The sequence below is a fragment of the Microcaecilia unicolor genome, chromosome 7, assembly GCF_901765095.1.
Source record: "Microcaecilia unicolor chromosome 7, aMicUni1.1, whole genome shotgun sequence".
NCBI lineage: Eukaryota > Metazoa > Chordata > Amphibia > Gymnophiona > Siphonopidae > Microcaecilia > Microcaecilia unicolor.
Window position 1 is genome coordinate 256,130,587 of NC_044037.1, and position 24,615 is coordinate 256,155,201.

The 24,615-nt window shown below is 43.2% G+C and overlaps 1 long non-coding RNA gene across 1 annotated transcript; it reads right to left on the reverse strand.

The window, feature by feature from the left end:
• Positions 1-5,912: 5,912 nt before the first annotated feature.
• Positions 5,913-24,038, reverse strand: LOC115474851. Its single transcript, XR_003942919.1, has 3 exons — positions 24,023-24,038; positions 14,059-14,065; positions 5,913-5,986 (listed from the first exon to the last, which is right to left on the reverse strand). It is a non-coding gene; the product is annotated as an uncharacterized LOC115474851 (long non-coding RNA).
• Between the last annotated feature and the right edge of the window lie 577 nt (positions 24,039-24,615).

Consider the following 24,615-nt stretch of genomic DNA (forward strand, 5'->3'; position numbering starts at 1 on the left):
AACAAATGACTAGTTTGCTTTGTAGAAATGCGAGTTTATGACTGGAATACATAGATATATGCAAATCTCTAACAGCTTCATGCTAATAGGAACTTATGAGAGGATTTGTCACAATGAATATTTTTAAAAAATGATCTTTGATATCCCGTTAGGTTATTATAGTGATTCCTTTCTATTTCAGCTTTCTTCTGCTATTATTATAATATATTTGTCATGCAGAAGATACTCCTGTGTGACTTACTACCATGCTTCTGCTTAATCTCCCAATTTTTCTATTACCTTTCTTCTGTGGAGCAGCAGAAAAGAAATGCATATTAGCATAATAAGCCTGAGCAGTAATGTTAAGCCCCGCATGAGTCACAACTGAGTATCTGTTGCTTTATTCTGCTTTCTTTTTTTATGTTACTGCACCATGATTGTAAATAAAAAAAATGTCATTCCCATTTTATCAGATTTTGAGAGCCAGTCTCTTTTAAGATTAGGTTGTTATGACTGGCTTAGTACAAATGGAGGCTGCTTACTCTTAATCATAGAAAACAAGCTCCTATGCCAACGTTCTGCTTACCTGGACTCATTGCTGTTATTATGCCTTCAGCAATGGAAATATAACCCATTAGGCAATTTCAGTACAGACCTAATAAAGAGACATAATAGCTATTTTACTGGAACATGATTTAAACATAACTGTAGATTTAGACTTCTAATGTTGAACATTTCAAGCTATAATAATTATTCAATAACTCCTTCACAGCATTCCTAATTTGCATAATGAAAAGCTGGAAGCACTTTATTCACAATGTATGTTTATGATACATACCTCTTTGCAACACCACTATCCATGTAAGTAGATCATTAAAAATAGATACGTACAACAAAGGCATTCATATTAATACAAAAATTCTGCCTTTGTAAAATTTACACTGCACTGATATGAATTAAAATATGTTTTCATAAAGTGATTCTTGGTGAATAGAGATTTATTTCATAGCTGAACAACACTATGGAAGATGGATAAAAACTTTAAAATGGGTAGCAATCTTAGGGGCCCTTTTACAAAGCTGTGATAAGCACTAACGTGTGCTTATTGTAGCAAAGAGTGGTGCGTCAGGGAACGGTGAGTGTATGTGTTCTAAGCTAATCAGTTAGCACAGCTATATTGCTGCACACTAACCAATTAGCATGTGAGCCTCTACCGCCTACATACTGGGTAGCAGTAAGGACTCATACACTAATCTGTTTTAATGGCAACGAGCTGATGGCAAAATTAGAACGTGGCCATTAATACAAAAAATAACAAATCTAGTCTTAGCGTGTGGGAAAGCCCCGTGTAAGGGAATGCTAAGGACCCTTTTTACTTCTGTTTGGTAAAATGGCCCCTTAGTTTGGTATAACAAAATTGACAAGAGGCAGGTGATACCTTATAGACTAACCAATTTATTGAGGCAGGTGCATTTGAGGAAGTGGACTCTGATCCTTGAAATCACATGCCTCGAAAAAATTGGATAGTCTATCAGGGGCCACCCACACCTGTATCAGTTTTGGAAGATGGTTACTACATTCCAAAGATACATAGTAACATGGAGGGGCATAATTGAACCTCGCCGGCCAAATAGGTTGCCGGCAATCTATTTTGGCGGTGGTGCAAGAGCTGGCCGGAACCGTATTTTCAAAAAGATGGCCAGCCATCTTTTTTTTTCGATAATACGGTTTAGACCAGCCAAATGCCTTGGATGTCGCTGGGTTTGAGATGGCCGGTTTTGTTTTTCAGCGATAATGGAAAAAAATGTCGGCCATCTCCAACCCGGCGACATCCAAGGCATTTGGTCGTGGGAGGAGACAGCATTTGTAGTGTACTTACATGCCAGGACACCAACTGGGCACCCTAGGGGTCAGTGTGGTGGACTTCAGAAACAGCTCCCATATGCATAGCTCCCTTACTGTGGGTGCTGAGCCCCCCCAAACCCCCTACCCACAAATGTGCACCCACTAAAAGTGCTCCAGGGACCTGCACACACTCAGGCCTCTAGGACTTGTTGCTGCTGTATAACCTTGGCACAGCAGTTGACACCTGAAGACTAATGTCTTTGAAAAAGTGCTTTATTTGAATAAGCACCTTTACTCACAGTTAACTGCAGATCAGAGGTTGTGCCCCACTGGCAAAGAGTCTCCCTGATACTGAGATTAGCAGTAGGTCCGAGCTGGCAGAATGCTGTACAATGCCCTCTTTCAGCAACATTCAAGGTAATAACGTTTTCTAACATGGGTAACACATGAAAGGGATCTAAAACTGGCTTACAAAAATGGTCACTATGTCATGGACTACCGGAAACAAAACAGGGCACACTCTGACCCAGTTAGCAGGGGGGAAAAGCAAGGGGGGAAAAGCACCATGGGAGTATAGCCCAGTATCCTACACCCACCACAATGCATTGCTGATGTGACTCTGCAGCAGTGGCGTAGCCAGACTGCCAATTTTGGGTGGGCCTGAACCCAAAGTGGGTGGGCACAAAATTTTCTCTCTACCCCCCCCCCCCCCCCCCCCAGCAAAATGTAGTCACACTCAGATGCATTTGTCACACAGGGTAAAGTGCTGCTTTTCAGTGCATCAGATTTCAGACAATTTATTTAATAGCCTTAACACCCTTTTCAGTGAGCTTTCAGAGGCCAAAACCTCCTGCCTCAGGTCAGTATAATGCTGTTACGGTATCCTCTCCTGACCTAAGGAAGGAAGTATTGGTCTCTGAAACTTTATTAACACCATATTACTTTATCCTAAATTACAAATAAAATTATTTTCTTTACCTTTGTTGTATGGCCATTTACTTTTTCTCATTGTGTTGCTCCCAGTCTCTAGATTCTGCTTTCCTTCGTTTTCGCTTGACTCTTCTGCCAGGGTTTCCTGGCCATTTGTCATTTTTCTCTCCTTTTTCTTTGCTTTCTTCAATATTTTTCTGCCTCTCTCTGTGTCCAGATTTAATTCATTCTTACGATCCATTCTTTAATTTCCTTCATCTACTTATGGCTTTTCATCTTTTTCTCACCCTTGTTCTCCCCATGCCCCTTCCTCTTATTCTCCAATCTTTCACTACTCCCCCTTTCAATGCAGCAGCTCTCCTCTTTCTCTCCCCATCCTTCCAGTGTCTCCCCTCTCTCTCCCCATCCTTCCAATAGTCTCCCCTCTTTCTTTCTGCATCCTTCCATCCAGTGTCACCTCTTTCTCCCTACCCTTCCATCCAGCGTCTTCCCTCTTTCTCTCCCCATCCTTCTACCCATCTAACCTCTCTCCTGATCCTTCCATCTAATGTCTCTCTCCCTCCTTCTAACCAGTGTCTATCTCTCTACCCTTTTCTGTTCAGTGTCCCTTCTCTCTCCACATCCTTCCACTCTCCCCTTTTTCTCTGCATCCTTTCATCCATCTCCTCTCTTTCTCTGCCATCCTCCCATCTGTTTTCCCTCTTTCTCTCCCCATCCTCCGTTTTCCCTCTTTCTCTGCCATCCTCCCATCTGTTTTCCCCTCTTTCTCTCCCCATCCTTCCATTTTCCCTCTTTTTCTGCCATCCTCCCATCTGTTTTCCCTCTTTCTCTCCCCATCCTTCCATTTTCCCTCTTTTTCTGCCATCCTCCCATCTGTTTTCCCTCTTTCTCGCCCCATCCTTCCATTTTCCCTCTTTCTCTGCCATCCTCCCATCTGTTTTCCCTCTTTCTCTCCCCATCCTTCCATTTTCCCTCTTTCTCTCCCCATCCTTCCGTTTTCCCTCTTTCTCTGCCATCTGTTTTCCCTCTTTCTCTCCCCATCCTCCGTTTTCCCTCTTTCTCTGCCATCCTCCCATCTGTTTTCCCTCTTTCTCTCCCCATCCTTCCATTTTTCCTCTTTCTCCCCATCCTGCCATCTATTTTCCCTCTCCCATTCAGGCCCACCAGCCCCAGCTCCCATTGCCGGCCACTGCTGCTTTTCCTGATGAGCAGCAGGGCCGGCGCTACAAAAAGAAGAAGCGCTCAGCTGACTGAGCTGAGCGCCAACGCGTCGCTAACCCGACGAGAAAAAATGTTTAAAAAAAACGCGGCACTGCAGGCAGCCTCGAAGCATTGGCTGCTGGCTCTGCAGGCTCCTTCCGTCTCTTACGTCACTGCCCCTGCTTCACTACAGGGGCAGTGATGTAAGAGATGAGAGGAGCCTGCACAGAGCCAGCAGCCAATGCTTCGAGGCTGCCTGCGATGCCGCATTTTTTAAAAAACATTTTTTCTTGTCCTTAGCGACGCGTTGGCGCTCAGCTCAGTCAGCTGAGCGCTTCTTCTTTTTGTAGCGCCGGGTGCCGGCCCTGCTGCTCATCAGGAAAAGCAGCAGTGGCCGGCAATGGGAGCTGGCGCTGGGTGGGCCTGGGCTGGATTTGGGTGGGCCCATGCCCGCCCATGCCCCGCCTTTGCTTCACCGGCGATACGCCCCTTTGAACTTTCGCCGGTGAGGCGACAGGAAAGCAGCGATGCTGTTAAAAAGCCAGCTTTCGATTATACGCTTTTAGCCACTTTTGTGAAATCGCCGGTGATCTCCTGATTTGTGTCGGAAGATCGCCGACGAAACGTTTCGATTATAAGCTGGATAGTAACATAGCAGATGACGGCAGAAAAAGACCTGCACGGTCCATCAAGTCTGCCCAACAAGATAATTTCATGTGTGCTACTTTTTGTGTATACCTTACCTTGATTTGTATCTGCCATTGTCAGTGCACAGAGCGTATAAGTCTGCCCAGCACTAGCCCCGCCTCCCACCACCGGCTCTGCCTCCCAATCTCGGCTAAGCTTCTGGGGATTCCTTTCTTCTGAGCAGGATTCCTTTATGTTTATCCCATGCATGTTTGAATTCTGTTTCCGTTTTCATCTCCACCACCTCCCGCGGGAGGGCATTCCAAGCATCCACCACATACCCCCATAGCAATCAATGGTTTTATTTAAAATCCAGGACAGAATGCAATTCTAAAGGTGTGGTGTACTGTATTTGGTGTCCGATACAAAATAGTTGTGGACTTTTTAAGTAGATGAATCCAAAACACAAATCTAATCCTAACATTAAATATTTCATCTAAATGCATGTTATAAGTGTAAATATTTAAAATACTAGCATATACTCACATGTATGCAAATATGTGCTTGCATACCAACATGCAGTCTAAACACTGTTCTGGAAATATGAACCTATCTTGCATAGTGAGTATTTGCAAGGGAGGTGTACACATGAGTGGAGCGTGGGCAGAACAAACAGGACTCCCGCTTACCCCCAGATTCTATAAATGGCAACTAAAGTTGCATGTGCAAATCTGTACACATAGCTGATTTGCGCGCACAACTTTGTTGTTTAATAAGCTCATCAGTGCCAATAATTGGCTACTAACGAGTAACTATTGACACTAATTAGCACTAATTAGTACAACGACTAGGGGACACTCAATGAACTTACATGGTAATACTTTTAAAACAAATAGGAGGAAATATATATTCACTGAACAAATAGTTAATCTCTGGAACTATTTGCCAGAGGATGTGGTAACAGCGGTTAGCATATCTGGTATCATAGCTATGTTATATGAATGTTCTATCATGCTGCCTGTTATTGTGTATCATGTCTATTCTGCTGACATTGCACTACTAGTCCCATCCAGAGAGGAAGAAAGATGGGAAGAGGTGGAGCCAAAAAGACAGGAACCAGGAAATATAACAGGCATGGCCAAAGTGGGGTTAAGCAGGCCCAGGGAAGGAAGAACTGAAGCACCAGCATACACCTTTATAGCATATGTCTAGTTTCTGTGACCCGGCTAAGGTAAGCCAACTGTTGATTTGAAGACTTGTAAACCTTGATCTGAGGTCTGACTGGTGCCAGACCTGGAAACCCAAAGAGAGAGAGAGAGAGAGAGAGAGAGAGAGAGAGAGAGAGCAGAAACTTACAGACTGTGTTTGGGGCATGGTAATCACAAGCTACAGACTGTTTTGAGCCCTGTCAGCCATGGCCAGTGGTGTGCTGGAGCCGGCTCGCACCGGCTCGCAAGAGCCGTTTGTTAAATTTTCTGGCATCTTGCGAGCCGGTTGTTGGCCCGTGCGAGCCGGCTCGCCTCCGCTCCCCCGCCCCGCTAATCCATCTTCCGTCTGCCCTCTGCTCCCCGATAGTAGCCCTGCTGGTTTCCTTTCTGCGCTGCCGCCGCCGCCCTGCCTTTAAAAAATGTATTTTTCCTCGAGGCGACCAGCGTTGAAGCGAAGGCAGCAGGCTCAGCTCAGTTCCTGCCTTCGTTCCGTTCCTTCGCATCATGGCTCTGCCCTTGCCTGACGTATTTCCTGTTTGCGCAAGGGCGGAGCCATGATGCGAAGGAACGGAACGAAGACAGGAACTGAGCTGAGCCTGCTGCCTTCGCTTCAACGCTGGCCGCCTCGAGGGAAAATACATTTTTTAAAGGCAGGGCGGCGGCGACGGCGGCAGCGCAGAAAGGAAACCAGCAGGGCTACTATCGGGGAGCAGAGGGCAGACGGAAGATGGACGACCAGGGGAGCGGAGAGGGCTGGAAGATGGCGGAGAGGAGGGCAGGGGGGAGACGAGGATTGCTCGACATGGGTGGATGGAGGGAAGAGGATGGTTGCTGGACATGGGTGGGTGGATGGAGGGAGGGCAGGGAATCGGAGGGTTGCTGGACATGGGTGGATGGAGGGCAGGGGGGAGAGGAGGGTCGCTGGACATTGGTAGATGGAGGGGAGAGGAGGGTTGCTGGACATGGGTGCATGGAGGGGAGAGGATGGTTGCTGGACATGGGTGGGTGGATGGAGGGCAGGGAATCGAAGGGTTGCTGGACATGTGTGGATGGAGGGCAGGGGGGAGAGCAGGGTCGCTGGACATTGGTAGATGGAGGGGAGAGGAGGGTTGCTGGACATGGGTGCATGGAGGGGAGAGGATGGTTGCTGGACATGGGTGGGTGGATGGAGGGCAGGGAAGAGGAGGGTTTCTGGACATGGGTGGATGGAGGGCAGGGGAAGAGGAGGGTTGCTGGACATGGGTGGATGGAGGGCAGGGGGGAGAGGAGGGTCGCTGGAAATTGGTGGATGGAGGGGAGAGGAGGGTTGCTAGACATTGGTGCATGGAGGGCAGGGGAGAGGAGGGTTGCTGGACATGGGTGGGTGGATGGAGGGCAGGGGAGAGAGAAGAAATGCTGGATATGGGTGGAGGGGAGGGAAGAGTGAGAAATGAGATGAGAAGAGGGAAAAGGAAGAGAGGAGAATAACTGCAAATGGATGGAGAAAATAGGCAGAAGCTGAGGACCAGAAATGAAGAAGAAAGGAGGAAAGAAATAAATGGAAAGGAAGCCCTGGAAACAGAGTTAAGAGGACAGATAGCAGCAGAATCGGATACTGGGCCAGCATGAGCAGAAAAACAGTCACCAGACAACAAAGGTAGAAAAAAACTCATTTTATTTTCATTATAGTGTTTGGAATATGTTCACCTTGAGAATCAGGTGCTCAACATTAAAAGTTTATATTTATTTACTTATTTATGGCATTTTATCCCACATTAAACATGAATTAGATTGGAACCTGGGATCATTTAATAGTTTTTTCCTGGAGAGAGTAATGCATTGCCCCCCCCCCCCCCCCGGCTATAACCAGCTCTGCAATTTGTGGGAGGGGGGCGCAGAGGTGGATGGGGGTGGCGCAGAAGTGGATGGGGGGGCGCAGAGGTGGACGGGGGGGGGGGGGGCGCTGAGGTGGACCAGGGAGAGAGCCTGTTGTTAAACATTTACCAGCACACCACTGGCCATGGCCCTGGTTAAGACTTTTACCTTTGTTCAGTGGTGTGCTGGATCAGGCTCTCACAGGCTCGCAAGAGCCGGTTGTTAAGTTTTTAAGAATTTTGGGAGCCGGTTGTTAAAGTAGAGCCCTCCATGGCTTCTTTAACAACTGGCTCCCAAAATGTGGGCTTGGGCCCCCTGCTGAATTATATTTTACTTTGCTGGTGGGGATGCTGAGCCCCTGCAAGCCAAGTAAATAGACTATTGCTGCTCCCCGCTCCTTGTTTCCAGCTCTGAGCAGCAGGCTGAGACTTCTAGAGCATGTGAGAGAAATTCCAGCATGCTGCTCAGAGCAAAATGTTGGGAGTGGTGGCAGTCCATTTATTGGCTGCCAGCAAAGGTATGCCTAGCGTGCCCACAAGAAGGGAGGGAGGAGAGAGAGGCAAGTGTTGCTCCCCTCCACCCCCGGCCATCCCTGGCCCTTCCAACTGCAGAGCTGGCTACGTCCGGAGAAAGAGCCTGTTGTTAAAAATTTACCAGCACACCCCTGCCTTTGTTCCTAGGCTTGTGAAGTAACAGGCCTCAGATTGAAGTTTAATAAAGCACTTATTTCATGTTTACAACCTTGTCCGGCTGTGTTATTGTGAAGGCCCACCCTCAACCCTCGCTTTCAGTATCACAAAGTGGTTAATAAATCTTACTAAAGGATCCTTTTACTAAGTTGTAGTAAGCACTAATGCGTGCTTCCAGCACAGAAAAATATACTACCACGGGGTGCACTCAGGTGCCCGGCAGTAGGTCAGGCATCTGCACATGCTTTCCTAGCACTGGGGGCATGTTTAGGGACGGAAAGTAGTCATGCCCAGTGGTAATCAGTTAGTGCATCTACATTGACGCATGACAATCAATTAGATCATGGTTAGTGCATGAGCCCTTTTCGCCTAGTAAGAGGGTATGATGTCTGAGAATAAAGAGTAAAAAGTATACCATTCCAGATTTTTGGGTCTGCTTAAGTGATTTCCTAATTATCTGGTTTTCCTAATCATAGATAATTGAACCTCTACCGAAGAGGGGATGGCCAGCAAATTTAGCTATAGTGAGCATAGTTCTCTTTTTGGCTATCTACCAGAAGCTCTAGTACCCTCACCCACAATACTCAGAAATCTATAGACTAATCAGGTAATTTTAAATATCAGTGTCTTTTCAAATTTCAACCAACTCAAGTAAGTCAAAATTGTGGTTATATCATCAGATTTCTTTTTTTTTTTGTTTGTTTTTTTCTGGTCGAGTCAAGAGACGGAGGCATGACCAAGATGGCACTGGATTGAATATGAGTTTGAGGCTCCAACTGCATTCATTGTTATTTTTATCACGCCAAAGTGTAGGGGGGAAACTGAAGGGTGTTCTTCCCTTTGGTCACTTCTTCTTCGTGTCGACTGTAATCACCTCCTTTGCTGTATCTTCCTTGTTGGGCAGTTTTGCTGTCAGGTTCAGGAAAGACCCCCCATCTTAAACAGTTATGTTTCACTAAGCCTGTCTAGGCCTCTTCCTCCTCTGGCTCCTCCACCTCCATGAATTCTTGTAGAGCAGCTAGCCCAGCCTAAGGAGTAACCTGGATTGACTTCTGTGGTTGCTGTGCAGGCTTTGCAATGGAGCATAGATGTGATTGTCATCAGTTTTGTGTTGGGGTCATTATATATGTCGATTTAGGGAGTTGAGATCATGAGGCAAGCTGGTGGTTAGCTAGCACGAGACCCTGAAGTAACACCTGTAATGGTAGGTAGTACCCAAGATGCGGGTACACCTACATTTCTATTCTCCCTGAAACCAATAGTAAAGCCACCAGTAGTGACATTGAAGTCAATGTGGACTGTACTAGAGAAAGCATCCATCAGGTATGCTCCTCTTCCATTGCAGTTTCCCCTAACTTCTCTACTAAGCTGCAGAATCTGGATTCAACTTTAAAACAGCAAGCTACTAGGATTGATAGTATCAAGAAGACTGTGGCTAAAATAAAAAAAACTACTTGAAATTAACATACAAGATAAAAATTTATTCTTGACAAAAATTGAAAATCTAGAGACTGATAACCAAAATTTAAAGTTGAGACTATTGAACTTTCCAATGTCCAGATTAGCTATTCCTAGATACTTATTTCATTGTTTTTTTGGTCTTGATTTTGATATATTTTTAGGCAAATTTACTACCTACTTAAAAGATTCATTATGTTCCAACAAAGGTTTCTGAGACTAATATAATAATATAATAAATAAATAATATGGAGAATTAATTTTAGAATCATCTGATAGTGAAATCTCAGGTAGATGTACTTTCCTGGTGTCTTTTGTTTTTCTACAAGACAAAGAAGAAGGTTTGAGATTGTATTATATATCTTTGAAAACTACCTTCCTAAGAGAGAAAGTTCAGTTTTTCCAGATGTTTCTAGGTGGACACATCTTAGAAGGAAAAACGTTTATACTGCTACTTCTATAGGATTTTCTTTTCAATCGCACTTTCCCTGCAAGCGCTTTATTACCTTTCAAAATAATTGATATATATATTCTTGGATCTTCACAATTGTAGTTTTTTCTTGAGAGATAGGGGATATCTAGGGATAGCATTGCCACAGTTTCTTTGAGGGGCATTTTCAACATGATGTCTAAATCTGTAGCAAACAAGGCCATTTTTAAACTGGAAAAAAACTCTTAAGGAATGAGATCGATGTTTATACCTTTAAAGGGAGAATGTGCTGTGAAGCAAGCAATCATCTCTGTGTAGAAGACAATTCCTTGCTCCGTGTCAAATCTTAGAAATGCATTCACCATAATAAACATTCTACTATATCAGCCTTTATGGTTCCAGGTTTCCTGTTGGAAATACCAACGCATACCCTACTTTTGCTTGTATCACTTGTGACTTTTCATAGTGGTGTTTTTGTTCCCCCATCCTTGTGTGGTTATTCTGTATACTCTATTGATAATTGAAGTGCCAAGTGACTGTTCTGTGAATGCATTCAGAGCCCAAGAAAATATGGCATAATGATACAGATATATTTCCCATTGTATGAGGTACCACAGGCCCAAATACAAGAATTTCAAAATATAACCCACTTGTTAGGTTGCCATGCATATTATATCCTCTGATCTCAAGAAGGAAGCTCTCTTTACCATGCTGCAATTACTATGGTGAGCATAGCAGTAAATTTGAGAGGCTGAGATCATACTCCACATACTCTGGCTTAGGAGTGAGGTTCATCACTCTCATGGCATGTGCAAAACTAATGTAGGAAAACTAAACGATAGGAGAGTTGGCATGGAGGGGCATAATCGAACGAAAACGTCTATCTCCATGGGCGTTTATCTCCGAGAACGGGCCCGTGAAGGGGCGGACCGAACCGTATTTTGGGAAAAAATAGACGTCCATGTTTTATTCGACAATTTGTGAGCTGGGCGTTTTTGTTTTTCAGCGATAATGGAAAATGAAAGCGCCCAGCTCAAAAACGAATAAATCCAAGGCATTTGTTCATGGGAGGGGCCAGGATTCATAGTGCACTGGTCCCCCTCACATGCCAGGACACCAACTGGGCACCCTAGGGGGCACTTTTACAAAAACAAATATGGTAAAAGAGCTCCCAGGTGCATAGCACCCTTCCCTTGGGTGTTGAGCCCCCCAAATCCCCCTCAAAACCCACCACCCACAAGTCTACACCATTACTATAGCCCTAAGGGGTGAAGGGGGGCACCTACATGTGGGTACAGTGGGTTTGTGGGGCGGTGTGGAGGGCTCCCATTTACCAGCACAAGTGTAACAGGTGGGGGGGGGATGGGCCTGGGTCTACCTGCCTGACGTCCACTGCACCCCCTAATAACTGCTCCAGTGACCTGCATACTGTTGCCAGGGAGGTGGGTATGACATTTGAGGGTGAACATAAAAAGTTGTGAAACGGCATATTTTTGTGGTGGGAGGGGGTTTGTGACCACTGGGGGAGTCAGGGGAGGTCATCCCCGATTCCCTCCAGTGGTCATCTGGTCATTTAGGGCACTTTTTGGGGCCCTATTCGTGGAAAAACAGGGTCCAGGAAAAGTGCCCTAAATTCTCGCTAAAAACGCATATTTATTTTCCATTATCGGCGAAAGGCGGCTATCTCTGATCGGCCGATAGCCACGCCCCAGTTCCGCCTTCACCACGCCTTTGACACGCCCCCACCAACTTTGTCCGCATCCACGACGGAGTGCAGTTGAAAACGTCCAAATTCGGCTTTCGATTATACCGCTTTATTCGTTTTTGTGAGATAAACGTCTATCTCCCAATTTGGGTCGTAATATAGGCGTTTTTCTTTTTCAATTATAAGCTGGATTATGCAGAAAACTAACCTAGGGTCTCATATTCATCCGGGGTAGTACTTAACTTTATTTGTACATTCAGTGGTGATTTGTGTTTAATTAGCACTAGGAAATATACATCTCACTTATGAACGTACCGGCAGCTATACATTTAAAATTAGGCCTGCAATTTTGCAGGTCTAGTCTTAAATACATAACTCATTCCTTTCCCCCTGAATTCTATATAGGTTGCCCAAAGCTGGGTGCCAAATTTTAGCACAGATTCCAGATGTGTGTGTAAACTAATTAGTCAATTATGTGCTAATAATAGTTAATTGAAATGTAATTGGAAGTTAGGAGGTGCAGAGGCATCTGCCCTATGCTCTAGTATATAAAATGCACACCTAAATTTCATAGTGCACAACTCAAAAAGGGGGCGTGGCCATGGAAAGGGCATGGGTAGGTCAGTGCACTCCCAGCAATTAGGTGCAATGTTATAGAATACTTGGATTTATGTACCCAAGTGCCATCAGTTGAGTGCAAGGATTTACACCAGGTTTCAGCAGGTGTAAGTCCTTATGTTCAAAGTTGGGCTCAGGAATCCATACTAAGCACAGTTCTATAAGGGTTGCTTTGTACTAAGTGACCTTTACAGAACTGGTGCTTAATGCAGATCTTAGTGGTGCCTAAATTTGGACGCTGTTTGCTGAATTTGGCCCCATGTGCCTGAAGATTTCCTCTGAATATATAAGCTACAGTTCTGCCTTTACCCTATTCTCATTGCCAGTCCCTTCTATAGACAATATTTGACTATTTAGCAAGTTAAATTGCCCAATTTTATCCATATATGGATTGAAAACAGATATATAAGTGAGTTAAGCATTTGTTACCTGCTGGTAAACTCTAGCTCACTAAATAGCTGGCTCAGAAAGGATAATTTCCAAAGCTATTTTCAGAAGTAAAGCAGTATATTACCTATTGAAAATTACTTGCTCAATATGGAGTTAAAAGTCCAGACATCTAGTCTGTATGCATATACTTTCATCCACAAATAGAAGAGATATTCAAGAGGGTGGAGTTAGGACTGAGGTTTCACTTATATATATATATTTAAAAATTCAAGCATTATTGTCTAAAGAAACAGTAACATTGTGTGTTACAAAAAACAGATATCCAACATAGGATCTCTCTTATTAAAGTATGCTAAAATCTGGGTTTAATGTATTATAATTCACAGTCTCACCATGAGCTAAACCCAGATTTAACGTGGTACCTTTTGGGGTCATTCCCTCTATTTTTTATTCCAGGTTGTGTTTTAATGCTACCATTAACACTCAGTACCTGCAGAGAGTTAATGCAGGAGCACTTATTTTTCTCGCATTTAGGAGGCATTAAGTCAGGGTTGACCAACCTCAGTCCTCAAAGGCCACAATCCATTTGGGTTTTCAGTGCTACCCCCAATGAATATACATGAGATCTGTTTGCATGCACTGCTTCCATTGTATGCAAATAGATCTCATGCATATTCATTGAGGAAATCCTGAAAACTCGACCTGGTGAGAGACAAGGTTGGACACCCTTGCACTAAGGGGGTCTTTTACTAAGTTGTGGTAGCATTTTTAGCTCACAGTAGAAATCAGCCAGCGGTAAACGCCAAGACACCCATAGAAATATAATGGGCGTCTCAGCAGTTTCCGCTAGCTGATTTCTACTATGAGCTAAGAATGCTACCACAGCTTAGCAAAAGACTCCTTTAGTGCTCTCTCATTAACTGTTCATTAGCCAGTTAGCACATTATACTTATCACATGCTAAAACTTTCACGCCCATTCCATGCCTATGCCACACCTCCTAACAGAAAATTACATGCAGTTTAATGCGCGGGAACAGGGAAACTATCACAGAACCCCTTAATGCAGTTGTGCAGGAGCAAAAATCACATAAAGGTCAATATTGAAAATGAAATGTCACAGTTACCTGGATACTTGCCTTATCCACAGCTATCTGGTGATATTCAGCCACACTTTCTTGATAGTATGGCTGAATATCTTACAGATTATCTTGACTCTATCTGAATAGTGCTGGGGTGGTGCGTGGAAGGAAGACCTATTATTTATCTTGTTAGAGGCAATATTCAAATTTCTGTCTGGATAAAGTTAGTCCACAAAATTGCTGTCCTAACTTTATCTGGTTAATTATCTGATAGCACTGTTGTTAGCCATTGCATCTGGATATTTAGCATTGCCTGCAATCTGGATATAGCACTGAATACTCTGATTTGATTTGATATTTGCATAAATATTAGGCTGCTAGGTTTCCTTGGGTAACTCTGAGTGCAGAAGTAAATGCATGCTTCTATTTTCAACATTGTCACATTTATATTTGCTCCTTGGGGTACACAGTTTTTCTGGGTTAATTTATGCATGTGTGCTTGGACTTTTCTAATTTATGTGGGCAAATTAAAAACCCTCTTTCCCCCACATTCTATATAGTGCACCTAGAGATCTGTGCTGAAATTCAAGCATATTCTGTAACAATACATGTAACTTAATTGGCTTAACAAGCCAATCACCATTGTTAACAGCACTTAACAAGCAATAATGAGCAATAATTGACAATAATTAGAATTTATACGTACAACTTGCTAAGTACATTCTATAACGCACTGTGCCTACATTTTAATGTGCATAGGGAAAAAGGAGCATGGTTATGGGTGGGGAAATGGGCGTTTCAAAATTTAAGTGCATTGTTATGGAATATGGCCCTCTGTGCGTAAAACTACATGCTGAGATTTACGCCACATTTTCATTAGTGTAAATGAAGGCGCATAGTTTTAGGTATTAGGATATCAACTAAGCGTATTCCTTATACCACGCCTAAATCTAGGTGCCGCTTATAGAATATGTTTAGGTGGAAATGTTTTCTGTATGGATTTTCTAAGCACCATGTATAGAATCTGGTCCATTATCTCCACTCCCAGTGCATGCCTTGTCTTGCCGTGGGTAAAGTATGCATTTAGAGGATGAATGTACACACGTTCTCCTATACACAGGAAGGGAAATTTTCTAAAAGCCTATTTCAGTGGGTAAAGTAATATTTTATCTTTGGAAATAGCTTTGAAAATTATCCTCACAAAATGGAATTCTGTCACTCTACTATTGACCTAAAACATTACTGTGCTATATACCTTATATAACTTTTACATCTCTTTTGAGATAGCTAGAGAATATGAACTCTATATTGTAAATGATTACAATTATATGCATTAGTGAGGTCTTTATTGTGACATATACAAACAGTGGATAGCAAAGGACTTGAATAGTATAATAGATGGTTTGCCTGCTTCTATTAGTACAGGACTTCCTTAAATCAATATATTTTCTGGGAATAGACAATAGAATAATTAATATTTTATGACTTAAGCAAACTATTGGAAATAAACTATAGCTGTTGGAAATTTTGCTTCTCAAAGTGTCTTTCTATAAACTTGCAACAAATAATTTTTTCCACTAGATGGTGGTAAAGACCATAAGCTAAACATTTTCTTCCCGTTTAAGCAAAATAAAAGGTTGCAGCTGCTGAAAAAAAAAAATCTTCCTGTTCTACCTGAACCACTATAAATCTAAACGCGACTGAGGAATATTTACAATTCAGAATGAATCGTGAGGGTAAAGATGATCAGGGCTTTGATACAGCATTGATCTTCTATAAATTACTCTTAAAATAAAGTTATGTTATCAGAGATTAATATCTAGTGAAATGAATATGAATCACTGTGGCAAGTTTTAATACTGATCAGAAAGTAAATTAACTCAGCCATATCTGCTTCATCATGCTTCTGTCCCCTCAGTTACAAATGAATAGTAAACAACATTTTGGGCAATTTTTAGGTTAATCATGTAGAACTGATTACTGAAGAAGAATGACATTAATGTTTAGTTAATTTATACCCTACAACATGACACATTAAAAATTAATATTACTGTTTTTAAGAAATCAGATGGGTCATGATCCCAGGAAAAAATAATTGCCCTTTATAGATAATAGATAAATGATGTCTATCACCGAACAACATCCAGGAACCATGCAAATAAGTCAATAATAAGAAACTGAATTCTGTTTTTTTAAAGATATTTCAATGAAGATTACATTTGGTTATTTTGTGAAAGGATCACAGTGAAGATATCCAAAATGAAATCCTAGGCTGCTCTATCCTAATAGCATTCCAGTAGAACTCAAGATTTTGTACAAATTCATTTTATTACAGTATATACTTCAATAAAATTCATTGGATCCAGCCTAATTCTTACTGTGTAATAGCTCTCTGTGGATCATTAAAAAAGACGGACCTTATATTAACATATCTGTATAGCAGCTACTTATGGATATGTGCCTTATCTAGTATCCACCAATGTTCAGTAGCACCGTCTGGATAGTGTTGCTCAATATTCGTACAGACTGCCTTGCATGGTCCAGATTTCACCAGGTGGAGAATGGGGATTCCACCTAACTCTACACATAGCTGTCAATATTCATCTACTATGCACAAAGGTATAAGGGTAAACTTAGGCTAGTATAAAGGCTGTCATAATTTAAACTGTATAGCTATAGGGTTTGAGCCAGCTGTGCTCTTCTCATACATTCATTACCATCATTATTTGACCATGGCTTTTGAATTATAAGGTGGATATTTCTTCAGTCTGTGCCTGTTGAAAAACAAAATCTATGTAATAATATCTTATATCAGGAAAAGGTGAGCAAATAAGCTGTGTATTTTTAACTAGTTCTGATGCCCAGGAAAATAATCCCTTCAAGTCAGTATTTTTTTCCCTTGGGTATAGCTCAGGGTCTAATATATTCATTGTGGATGTCCTGAAAACCTCAGTGGCTGGGTGTGTCCTGAGGACTGGGTTGAGATCGAGAACCTCTTGTCTAATACATCATCACATCCATCAATCTTTCCCCCCCCCAAAAAAAAACGTATCCAATGTTTTTTGTTGTTGTTGTTGTTGTTGTTCTGTTAGTTTTCTGGCCATGATCAACTGCATTGCAAAAATGTTTCAGATGAAGGGTGCCATTTATTTATGTTTGTTGATCCTATGGGATGCCATTTTAGAAAGGACATCTAGTTAAGATTAAGGATGTCCAGGTTGGTATGTCACTGGTGGTCCTAGTATTTTGGAACAGGATACATACAGCCTGTTCCAAAATACATGAACAATGGACATCCATGTCTTGGTTACATCCAGCCTGAACATCCATTTTACAAACTGAAATGTCCAAATTATGAATGGGGCAAACAAGGACTTAGACACTTTGTGGCAGAATAGAAACATCCAGATTATAAACTTTTCACATAAATGTATATGCAGAGCAGAGGGTAGACTAAGAGGCATATTTTCAAAGCACTTTGGGAGGCTAAGTTCCATAGGTTTCTATGGAACTTTGGGAGGCTAAGTGCTTTGAAAATAAGCCTCTTAAGACTACCTCCAGGTGTGCCATTTTGATGCTGGTACAGGACTGGGCAGGAGTACTGGGCATTGGTCCTGCCAAAGATCTCCCATACACCTGGATGACCCCCCCCCCCCCCGGATCCCCTCAGACCACCAATGATTTTTAAAGGTAGTCCTTGTAGGAAGTGGACAGGCCTTGTGCAGGGTGACTTAAGATGGTGGAGGAACAGGAAGCCTGGGGGGGGGGGGGGGGGTGGTAGGAAGTGGGCAGGCCTTGTGTAGGGGGACTTAATATGGTGGAGGAACAGGAAGCCTAGGGGGTGGGGGGTGCAATCCAGATCTGTAGGCCCAGGAGCATCAGGCCATGGCTTTGAGGTGTGATGCTTCTGGATGGTAAAATAACCCGAGCTAATAGCTGGTATTATTTTACTGTGACTTTTGGGCCCTAATGCAATTTGCAGTGTATCACTACAAGTCTCAATAGGGTATCTGCATAGTGATGAGATGCAAAACATGCATTTGCATATTTTGCATCTCATTACTGTGTAACCTGCAGCACCAAATATTGCCACAGTATTTTAATTCAAGCTATGTTAGGGCCATTTAAGTCATGTTAAGGGCCAATTAACATGACTTAAAGCCCTAACATTGTTTGATGAATTCCGCCCCCCCCCCCTCACTTTCTAGTTGTCTGGTCTCGACTGTGTAAATCTGTGTCCATTCAAACTATGCCAGCAGTTAAGAATAGAAGAACATAATAATAGCCATACTGGGTCAGACCAATGGTCCATCTAGCACAGCATCCTGTTTTCATCAGTGGCCAATCCAGGTCACACATTCCTGGCAGAAACCTAGATCATAGCAACCAGTGGCATAACTACAGAAGGAGGGGGGGGGGGGCTCAGGGGCCCAGGCCCCCCATCCCTCTGTCATGCCTCCCCTACGCTGGTGGCCAAAGAGGTGCCTGATTTTTAGATACCACTTACCTCTGGGTATAGCAGTGCATGTTGTTCTCTGTGCCAATGAAGAAGATCTTCTGGTATGCCCCTGATTGCTCCCAATGACACTGGTGTCTGCCCCTGCAGCTCAGATGTGTTGGCTCCTGCCTACCAGCACCACATTGAGTCACTGAGTCATGTGGTGCCAGTAGGCAAGAGCCAGCATGTCTGGGCTGCAGGGGCAGTCACCAGCATCATTGTGAGCATCAGAGGCTACAGCCCAAACAGCAACTTTTCCCACTCGCTGCCTTCCTGGTGCTGCCCCCATCTCTCCCCCCCCCCCTAAACTGCCTGGTATACAATAGTTGTTGTTCTCTCCCTTTAGTTACCATCTGTGCCAGGCCCGTGGTCCCAATTATACAGCAAAGCTGTGCGGGACTGCGGCTGTCTGCATGCTGCAGCTGCTTCCTCCAGGCCAGCCCCGTCTCCTCTGAAAGATAACTTCCTATTTTGGAGGAGGTGGGGCAGGACTGGAAGAAGCAGCTGCAGCATGCAGAGAGCCATTGTCCTACGTGGCTTTCCTATATAATTAATACCATGGGCCCAGCAAAGGTGGAAACTAGCGAGAGAGAACAACAACTACTAAATGGCAGTGGGTGGCCTGTGGAGGGAGGAGAGCAATAAGAACTGTGCCTTGAGGGGAGGGAAAGAGACATGAATAGTGCCGGGGGTAGGGAGAGGGAAGGAACAGTGCCGGGGAAGTGTCAGGCCTTGTCCAGTTGGGGTGTGCACGGGGTGAGGGGGGGGGGGAAGGAGAGCGAGATTGAGATGCTGGCTGGAAAGAAGGAAGAAAGATGGAGGAAACTCTGGATGGAAAGTCTGAAAAGAGGGAATATACTGGATGTAAATGCTGGCAGGAAGGGGTCTGAAACAGAGGGAAACACTAACTGGAGAGGGGAAGATACTGCATGGAGAGGGAGAGGAAGGGTAGATGTTGGATATAAGAAGGAAGAAAGGACACATGCTGCCTGGAAAAGGAGAGACACTGGCTGGAAGGGGGGAGAGAGAGGAGGAAGAACCTAGGTGGAAAGGGTGGCGACAGAAGGGGAGATGCTGGATAGAAAGGGTGGAGAAAGAAAGGAGGAAGCTACTGGATGGAATGGAAAGTAGGGAGGGGACATGCTTCATGGAAAGGGGTGGAGAAGGCAGATGCTGGATAGAGAGGAAAATGCTGAACAGAAGGGGGAGAAAGAGAAGGCAGATGATGGATAGAAAAGGCGAAGATAAAGAAGGGAGATGCTGAATGGAAGGGAGAGCGACAATCTGAATTGGAAGGAAGAGAGGGATACTAGATGGAATAGGGAAGAGAGAGGAGAAATTCTGGATGGAAAGAGATAGAAAGAGAGGGCAGATGCCAGATGGAAGGGGACAAAATTATGAGGGTGGATGTTGATGGGAGAGAAGAGATGCTGGATGGAAGGATGAGAGGATACTACTACTATTACTTAACATTTCTAGAGCACTACTAGGGTTACACAGCGCTGTACAGGATAGTGAAAGACTGGGAAATAAGAGGAAGAGGAAGGGGAATGGGAGGGCTGGGGTGAGGGAAAGAGATGAAAGCTGTAGATAGATGCATTACAAAGGGGGAATTGAAAACTGGATAGTAAGAATAAATGAAATCTGTACCAATAGGCAGAAAAATAAATGGAAGAAAACTGAATGGAAAAGATCAATGTTGTAGATGGATATAGTGGAGAAGGTGAAGAAGACTAGAGGACACTGAAAAATGACAAGGACAGGAATCCCCGTTAAGGTAGCATGCAGGAGAACAATAGTACTGCCGGGTGCTCCCAGGCACCCAGCGGTAGTACTGTGTTCAGTGTGCGCCATTTCCTGTGCCCAGAAAATAAAATGTATTTTATAGCACGGGGAGGGGGGAGGGGATCATGCCCAGTGGTAATGGGCAGCGCATGGCTGTTGCTGCCTGCCACCTGATTACCACATGAGTAGCGCATGAGACCTTACTGCCCCCTAAGTAGGCTATACACCAATGTTTTTATTAGCACATGGCCATTTACTGCCTCCATTGAAAACTACTGCTGGCTACTTTTTAGCACGGCTTAGTAAAAGGACCCCCAAGAGAGTTAGGAGAAGGGAGGAAAGCAGAATTCAAGGACTGGACAAACAGAAAAATGAAATGGCCAGACAGCAAAGGTAGAAAAAGGAATTTTATTTTTAATTTAGGGTAAAGTAGTGTGGTAGCTGTGTTAAAAAAAATCAAAAATGGAAAATAGTGAAACCCTTATATTTGATTAAGTTAAAAACATTTTTGACTAGCTTTCAGAGGCCAAAACCTCATTCATCAAGAAAGAACAGTACACTATGTTTTTAATTTAATACAATAAAAAGGTAGTACCTTATTTTCCTTTTTTTGTTTTGTTTCTGTTTCTTAATATGAAATGTGATTAGAACATGTCAATTTTTGAAATTTACACCTGCTCTCTTTATATTTTGCACAGTACAAGGGGACATGCATCACTGCTTCTTTCATCTAGACGTTGCATTGTGTGCAGTGTCTGGCATCTTGGGAGTTCAATTTAATTTTTGTCTACATATTTCTATCTTTACTTTGTGATTGCTTAGGAGGTTCTGTGTGTGTGAAAGAGATCAGGTATTCTTTTAGCACTGAATGTCTGTGTAGGATCAATCAGTAGTTATTAGGTTTGTTTAGTTTATAGTGCTGTCTTCAGTATCCCTGCCAGCAAAGGCATTTTTGTATGCACTGGGGAGAGGGATATGTTGCCTCCTCTGCCACACCAAAATTGGAGGGCTGGCTACACCCCTGGTAGCAACATTCCGTGCTACCAATCCCAGGGCAAGCAGTGGCTTCCCCATGTTTGTCTCAATAGCAGACTATGGATTTTTCCTCCAGGAACTTGTCCAAAACTTTTTAAAACCCAGATACACTAACCTCTGTTACTATACCCTCCAGCAAAGAGTTTTCAGAGCTTAACTATACATTGAGGGATCCTTTTACGAAGCTGCAGCAAAAGGGGTCTGTGCTGGTGTCGGCGCGTGTTTTTGATGCACGCCAAGGTCCCCTTTTACCACAGCAGGTAAAAGGCAGGTCTTTCTGTTTTTTTAAATAAATGGCCATGAAGCAATCACTTGCCGTGCACCCATTTTGGGGGGAAGCACTTACTGCCATCCATTGAGGTGGCAGTAAGGGCTCCCGCACTAACCTGGCGGTAACCGGGCAGTTTGCACTCTCTGATTAACGCTGGGCACACACTAGTGCTAGAAATATAACAATATTTTTATAGTGCTGGAAATGACATGCAGTGGGGGTGGGGACTACCGCCGGTCTGCTGCGGTAGCCTGGCAGTAATTTCATTTTAGCAAGCGGTAAGCCCGCGTTGGGCTTACCACCACTTTGTAAAAGACCCCCTGAGTGAAAAAAAAAAGTTTCCTCCTGTTTGTTTTAACTTCATTGAGGGCTTCTTTTACAAAGTCACGCTAGCAATTTTAGTGTGTGCTAATGAATAGCTAATGATGTTTAGCGCGTGCTTATTTTTAGCATGCACTGAAAATGCTAGGGCACCTTTGTAAAAGGACCCCTGTGTGTCTCGTAGTCTTTGTACTCTTTGAAAAAGTAAAAAATCGATTCACTTCTACTCATTCTATACCACTTCTGATTTTGTAGACCTCAATCATATCTCCCCTCCACAGTTGAGTGAAGAAATATTTTCTCCGATTCATTTTAAATTTACTACTTTGCAGCTTCATTGAATGCCCCCTAGTCCTAGTATTTTTGGAAAGAGTAAACAGACACTTCATGTCTACCCTTTCCACTCCACTCATTATTTTATAGACCTCTATCATATCTCCCCTCAGCCGCCTTTTCTGCAAGCTGAAGAGCCCTAGCCTCATTAGCCTTTCCTCATAGGGAAGTTGTCCCATTACTTTTATCATTTTCGTCGCCTTTCTCTGCATCTTCTCCAATTCCACTATATCTTTTTTGAGATGTGGTGACCAGAATTGAATACAATATTTGAGGTGCGGTCGCACCATGGAGCGATACAAAGGCATTATAACATCCTCATTTTTGTTTTCCATTCCTTTCCTTATAATACCTAACTTCTATTTGCTTTCTTAGCCGCAGCAGCACACTGAGCAGAAGGTTTCAACGTATCAACGTCTACACCTAGATCCCTTTCTTGGTCTGTGACTCCTAACGTGGAACCTTGCATTATGTAGCTATAATTCGGGTTCCTCTTTCCCACATGCATCACTTTGCACTTGCACACATTAAATGTCATCAGCCATTTAGACGCCCAGTCTCCCAGTCTCGTAAGGTCCTCTTGTAATTTTTCACAATCCTCCCGTGATTTAACGACTTTGAATAACTTTGTGTCATCAGCAAATTTAATTATCTCACTAGTTATTCCCATCTCTAGGTCATTTATAAATAAAAAGCAGTGGTCCCAGCACAGACCCCTGGGGAACCCCACTAACTACCCTTCTCCATTGAGAATACTGACCATTTAACCCTACTCTCTGTTTTCTATCTTTTAACCAATTTTTAATCCACAATAGGACACTAGCTGGTAGACCTAGTAAACAAACATTGCAATAATCAAGAGTTGTAAGAATAGTTGCCTGAATAATTAATTGAAAATAGCGACTTTCCAAAAATATTGAAGTCTACGTAAAATTTTCAACTTAAACATAACCTTTTGAACCAAATGGTTGCATGTGTTTCCATAGTCAAATTTGAATCTAACCATACTCCCAGAAACGTTATTTCCTATTTTATAGTTATGTCAGCATTGTGAAAGTTGAACAACCTTTAACTTACTGGCCATTTGGTCTCCTTCCTGCTGTGAACTAGTTGTTATTTTTAAATATATCCCTAAAACATTTATTTTATCAGGATTGATTTTGAAAAAATTCTGGGACACGCAATTATCTTCAAAAAACGTTATTCATCAATGTCTTTACAGTATTAAAATCTGACGAAATAGGAAAAAATCAACACAATATCATCCATGTATGAGAAATATTCAATCTTCTACCTACGCAGTAAAGAAACTAAATCACTCATATATAAATTAAAAAGGATAGGGAAAAGGGGAGAACAAATATTCCTGTAACTGACAGGTGACAATAGCCTCCAGTGTAGGGATATTTGCAACTAGATGGTAATTACTACAATCCATAGGATCTAATTTATCTCCCTTTAACAAAGGCCTAAGAGTAATGGCCCCCATCTCCTCTGGATTTTACAGATCTGTAACCCAAAGGCAACCTGATCTGGCAATGATCTCATAAGTTCAGTAGCACATGGGTCTAAAATACAGTGTCCCTGAGCAAACCTGTTCATAGTAGTTCAAATATAATTACCATCGTCTGGTCTAAAAGACAGCTGTAGTCAATCAACAGGTATATGACTTAAAGATGCATCTGATCCATGGAGAATGGAGATAGTCACGGGTTTAGCCTGTGGTGTAGTAATTAAGATTTTCTGTATTTTAGCCTGAAAGCTACAGACTTTGTTCCCTGAACAAAGTAAAGGAAGCCCTGTCCGTGCATTTTCCAGGGGAACTTCACAGTGGATTTCCCTTTGTGAATATTCTTATTGACCCGTTGTCACATCTGTGACCACCCTCAGCCTTACCTTCTTTCTGGGGGTCAGCAGCTCTGCTGGCTTCTGTCTATGTTTGTGTTTGTCTTGTCTCTAGTCTCTGTGCTGATTGTTTCACTAGACCTCACCTGTGTGTGCTATGCCTCTCTGGGGAGCCAGCATCTAAGATGGCTGCCACCGGCTCTGTGCCAGCTTCCAAGATGGCTCCTGCTTGTCTTTCCTGTGGACTCACTTCCTATGTGTGTCAAGCCTCTCTTTGGGGTCAGTGTGCTTCCTGCTTCTGTCCTACTGCTGGTGACTCATCAGTGAGAGCCTTCATAAGGAAGTGCTGTGCTTGCAGTCAGTGCCTTTTGCATAAGTGTTATGCTCTTAGGCCAGGTCAGGTTAGTAAGTGTCTGCTGCACTACTGCTTAGCCTCTCTCTGGGTTCCAGCCCAGCTTCTTTCTGTGTCTATGTCTCTGTTGTCCTTCCGTGGGGGATCTTCCCTGCCACTGTC